The sequence below is a fragment of the Bos indicus genome, chromosome 3 (genome assembly GCF_029378745.1).
Source record: "Bos indicus isolate NIAB-ARS_2022 breed Sahiwal x Tharparkar chromosome 3, NIAB-ARS_B.indTharparkar_mat_pri_1.0, whole genome shotgun sequence".
In the NCBI taxonomy this organism is placed as follows: domain Eukaryota; kingdom Metazoa; phylum Chordata; class Mammalia; order Artiodactyla; family Bovidae; genus Bos; species Bos indicus.
Window position 1 is genome coordinate 33,083,366 of NC_091762.1, and position 5,523 is coordinate 33,088,888.

Here is a 5,523-nt window from a genome sequence, read left to right on the forward strand (position 1 = left end):
CACCATGGTTTGTGAGGAATTTATGTTTAGATGAGTTAATAATCGCACAAACAAATTATAATTCAGAATTTCCTACTTATTTTGGTCCAAACATAAAATAAGAGCCAAATTGGCTCATTTATCTCTGCTCCAGGAAGGCCCCATGGTCATGAAGGGAACCACTCACCAAGAAGTGCCACCAAAAAGGAATTTGGTTTTGAACCACAGTGATTGGACTATTTTTCAGCCTCTGTTTCAGGTGATACATTTTTACTTTAAGAAAGAAAAGGAGGAGGTTTCAAGGGGGGAAAGTGTAGGAAGTGGCAGAAGGCAAACACTGCAAGATGTATGGGAAGTGAATGTCTGTGAGGACAGAGGCGTGAGCCACCAGATCTAGTTCAAGGCCAGGTCACTACCAGCAGCAGCCTCCAATGCTGGGACTTTAGTGTCAAGGTGACAAGGAAAGCTCACTTACCCCGGAATACGGTAACCGGACTGGTCATCTGTGCCATGCTGCCAGCTGTGCACATTCATACAAGCATCTCAAAGTCAGGGACCAAGACTAACTTCTCTGTGTCTCCTGTAGAAATAATGACAATAGCTATCATTTATGGAGTATTTGGGATTCCCTGGTGGCTCAGACAGTAAAGAATCTTCCTGCAATGCAGGAGACCCAGATTCAATCCCTGGGTCAGGAAGATCCCCTGGAGAAGGAAATGGAAACCCACTCCAGTATCCCTGCCTGGAAAATCCCATGGACAGAAGAGTGAAAAGTGAAAGCTACTTTTACTTTCCATGGAGTATTTAGAAAGTGCCAAATATGCTAAACACTGAACATAGATTGCCTTCTTTTCTCTTCACAAAACCCTGTGAGGAAGAGTCCCAGCCCTGTTTTACAGATGCATCAGCAAAAACAGAGATTTGCCCTTGGACACACAGCTAATCAGGCTTTGAACTCAGAGAATGTGATCGTAGTCCTCTGTGCTTACACACGACACTCGCTGCTTTGTAGGATGGACTGTACAGCAGCAGCCTCTTAAAAATTGTTTCATTTGCTGGATGAATAAATGAATGCATGAGGTTGCTGTAAGGTAGAATCTAGAATTTATCCTTAGAATCTCCCCCACTGGCTCTGGTCTTCATGAATAGATACCTGTGGTAGGTAGGTTTCTCCTTTTCCAGGCTTTATTTTAGATGATTAAAACAATACCAGGTGGTGTTAGTAGTAAAATCCTGGTTGCCAATGCAGGAGACATAAGAGACACGGGTTCGATCCTTGGGTGGGGAAGATCCCTTGAAGCAGGGAATGGCAATCCACTCCAGAGCATCCCCATGGACAGAGGAGCCTGGCAGGCTACAGTCCATAGGGTTTCAGAGAGTCGGACATGACTGAAATCACTCACCTTGCCCCAAAGCAATACTTTGGACTGTGGCTCCGGCCTGGAATCTACCCCTAGCTGAGCACACTAGTACAGGGGTAGTGGCCCCACACTGCCAGATTATGCCTGCTGGCCTGTCCTCTGGAATTTTATAGTGACATCAGTTTTAGATTGAGAATCCACATAGCAGTCATGGAATCTTTCAAACTGCAGGTTCCTGAATTTCTCAAAAATGAGGCAGAGTCCCAGCCCTGTTTTACAGGTGCATCAGTGAAAACACAGAGATTTGCCCTTGGACACACAGCTAATCAGGCTTTGAACTCAGAGAACGTGACCCTAGTGCTCTTGTGCTTACACACAACACTCTCTGCTTTGTAGGATGGACCAGATAGCCGCAGCCTGTAAGTCACCATTTTTGAGAAAACCAAGCCAGACTCCTCTGTTCATGGAATTCTCCAAGCAAGAATACTGGAATGGGTTGCCATTTCCTACTTCAGGGGATCTTCCTGATGCAGGGATCGAACCTGTGTGTCTTGCATTGGTAAGCAGATTCATTTTACTACTGCGCCACCTGGGAAGCCCTTTGAGAAAGCTGCAGAATCCTTAACCTGCTCTGAGAGACTGTATTTCTCCTTTGCTCTCTGGGAACAACAATGGCTTTCAAATTATTTCAAGCTAACCTTCAAAGACATAATCATGGACAGTCTGTGGGGGCCAAATAGAAAGCAGGTCGTTAGGACCCAGAAGCCCCGGCTAGAGCCGGCTACCCTGACAGATAGTCTGACGACAATAAAAGCCATAGGATTCCTAATGAAAAATGAGGACTCACCCCAGCTCCCCTGCCTCCTGCATCATCAGCCACCAAGCTGTGCATGGCTCTGTGCCAGGGGTGTCCCACTTCCCTCCCCAGCCTACAAATAATAAGCATTTGGTCCATCCACCATGTTGGGGAGGGGTGGGCAAGCCCTCATACTGGAAATTCACTAGCTGAAGAATCACAGCTTTGTATCAGCTCCATCTCCCAGAGCTGTGCAGATCTGCTCCTGATTACATTCCAGCAGCTGGGCACGATCTCTTTCCTCACCACTGAAAATGATTTGGGAGGGAAATAAACAATGGAATTTGCCATATTAATATTCTCTGCACCCTGCAGGATGTGAGGTGCATACTAAGCAATGTTGAAAGCTCATCCACCAGGATCCGGAGGCGAACGTGGGCTCCAAAGGGTGAGAAGGAGCTGGTCTAAAAGAGAAAGCCCCTCAGCTCACTTTTATTCTAATTTCTGAAACTGGCTGGAGAGGTGGGCTGGTCATTCCAGCTGGGGTCTGGTAGTGACTGAGTCCCAAGCCTCAGATTGGGGTAGGAGTCAGCAGCTCAGTGCCACAGAGGAAGGAGGCCCTTTCAGGCTTATTGAAAAGCTTAGTAGTAATAAGACTGGCTATTTATTAAATACTCACTATGAATCTGTGTTAAATCATTCACAAATATTTATTTAAATTTAATTTAAATAAATAAATTTAATAATTTATTTTAATAATTTAAATAAATTAATTAAATTTATTATTTAATTTTAAAGTTATATTAATTACAAAATATTCATGCTCATTATTTTTAAAGTAATATAGATGAACAAAATGAAAAAATAAATCCCTTGTAATCCCATCTCCCAAAGATAATCAGCATTAATGTTTGGTGTGTACATCAAACAGCAAGGAGGTATAGATATTATGCATGAGGTCAAATATCTAGATAAAAAGCCACTACAGTGGTAGCAATCTGAACTCCAGTTCTTTCATTTGATGAATGTTTGTTGAGAACATAAACTCTGTTCTGAGAATCAGGATTACAGATCCTTAAGGAATAAGACAGATAAGATTTTTGTTGCCATGAAAAATCTAGTGGGGGAACTAATCAATTCACAAACAAATGATCACTGAAAATGGCAAGTGCCACAAAGAAAAGAAAAATGAGACACCTTCACATTGTTAGAGCCTGGGTAGCTCAGTTGGTAGAGCATCAGACTTTTAATCTGAGGGCCCAGGGTTCAAGTCCCTGTCCAGGCACTAAGTTCTTATGTTTTCTTGGGCCAGAGAATACTAACCTTGGGCTTCCCTCATGGCTCAGAGGGTAAAGAATCTGCCTGCAACGAGGGAGACACAGGTGCGATCCCTGGGCCAGGAAGATCCTCTGGAGGAGGAAATGACAACCCACTTCTATATTCTTGCCTGAAAAATCCCATGGACAGCAGAGCCTGGTGGGCTACAGTCCAAAGGGTTACAGAAGGTCAGGCACAACTGAGCACCTTCCAAATGGGGAAGGTAATAACTTGGAATAGGCCAAAGAATGACTTTTTGCAGAAACAACATTTCAATTGTTTAAAGAAACATTCAAATTGTACTTTTTTTTAAGCAAATGCTAATACACTTAGACCTCCAAAAATCCTATGATGTAGGTGTTATTATCACACCTATCACAGATGGGGAAACTGGGGCACAGAGAGGCTGAGTACCTTTTCCAAGGTCACACAGCTAGAAAGTGGTGAAGCCCAAGATCTATTGATCCAGGCAGGTTGGCTCTAAAGTCATGCTTGTGACCATTCCCCTTCACTGCCTCTGTTTGAACTGAGATCTGAATAATAAGGCTTCATCCATGCAAAGATCTGGAGGGAGTACTCAAACAGAAGGGACAGCAGGAAAAAAAAAACAAGGAAGTAGAAATTGTGCTTGGTATGGCTGACTACCAGAGAGAATAATCAAGCTAGATTATGCAGGGCCTTGTAGCCCAGAGGAAACCCTTTGGGTTTTATCTCAAGAGTAATAGGAAGAAATTGGATATTTTCATCAGAGAAGTAACTTGATCACGTTTACATTTTAAAGAGATTCCTTTGCCTGTTGAACAGAGAACAGAATTTAGGGGTTGCAAATCAGAATGGATGCATGGACCTGGAAAGGGTTCAAACTAAAGGTCAAAGTAGCTTGCACAAAGATAATAGCCCAAGAAATGGAGAGAAATAGAAAAATTTGGCCAATTTAAAGTTATACTTTCCCTCTTTAAATCTCACTCACTACCTTAGAGAAAAGCATTGTAGAAAAAGTTTCTTGCTAAGCCAAGGAAGGCCACCTTGTGGGATTACTTTAGAGGCATAAAAATGATAGGGGCTGGTCCTTTATAAATCATGAGCTGGAATCAATTCAAGAGTTTGTCATAAAGGTACAGGAAATAATACCTAACACCAAGTGAATAGCTAATGTGTTCCAGGTGCCATTCCAAGTTTTTTCCATATACTAACTTATCAACTCCTTATAATAATTCTATGAGAAAGGTGTTGTCATTCATCCCACTTTACAGACAGGCTAAGTCAAACCTACTCAAGGCCACAAAGCTGGTAAATGGCAGAGCTGAGTTTTCAACCCAGGCAGGTTGAATTAGAGACCATGGCTGTTAGCCATGACACTGACCTGCTTTTGAGAGATATCCACTAATCCAGCCCACAGGCCTAGGGAGCTACCAGATGGCAGATGGGCGTGCACACAGCAACAGCAGCAAGGGCCTTCCATTATTTTCTAAGAATGGTTTGGGCGTTAAGAAAAGAAAAGGTACAGACGGTCCTTCTTTCCATGCTGGATTTCACATAAACCCCATTCATGCGACCACAGTCCAGGCCACCAGGAAGGAGAGGGAGCTCTCCTCATCCAGGAAGGAGAGGGAGCAATATCTGAGGCCAACTGCATATCAAGGCTTTAAAGCTGGGTACCAGGCCTGGTTCCAATTTGGGAAAGGAATACTTCAAGGATGTATATTGTCACTCTGCTTATTTAACTTATACGCAGAGTACATCATGTGAATTGCCTGGCTGGATGAAGCACAAGCTGAAATCAAGATTGCCAGGAAAAATATCAATAACCTCAGATATGCAGATTACCCCACCCTTACTGCAGAAAGAGAAGAAGAACTAAAGAGCTTCTTGATGAAAGTGAAAGAGGAGAGTGAAAAAGTTGGCTTAAAACTCAACATTCAGAAAACTAAGATCTTGGCATCCAGTCCCATCACCTCATGGCAAATAGATGGGGAAACAATGGAAACAATGATAGACTTTATTTTGGGGGGCTCGAAAATCACTGCAGATGGTGACTGCAGCCATGAAATTAAAAGACACTTGCTCCTT

At 43.1% G+C, this 5,523-nt stretch overlaps 1 non-coding gene across 1 annotated transcript; it reads left to right on the forward strand.

The window, feature by feature from the left end:
- Positions 1-3,348: 3,348 nt before the first annotated feature.
- On the forward strand, positions 3,349-3,421 carry TRNAK-UUU (transfer RNA lysine (anticodon UUU)). The gene has a single exon. It is a non-coding gene; the product is annotated as a tRNA-Lys (tRNA).
- Positions 3,422-5,523: the final 2,102 nt, after the last annotated feature.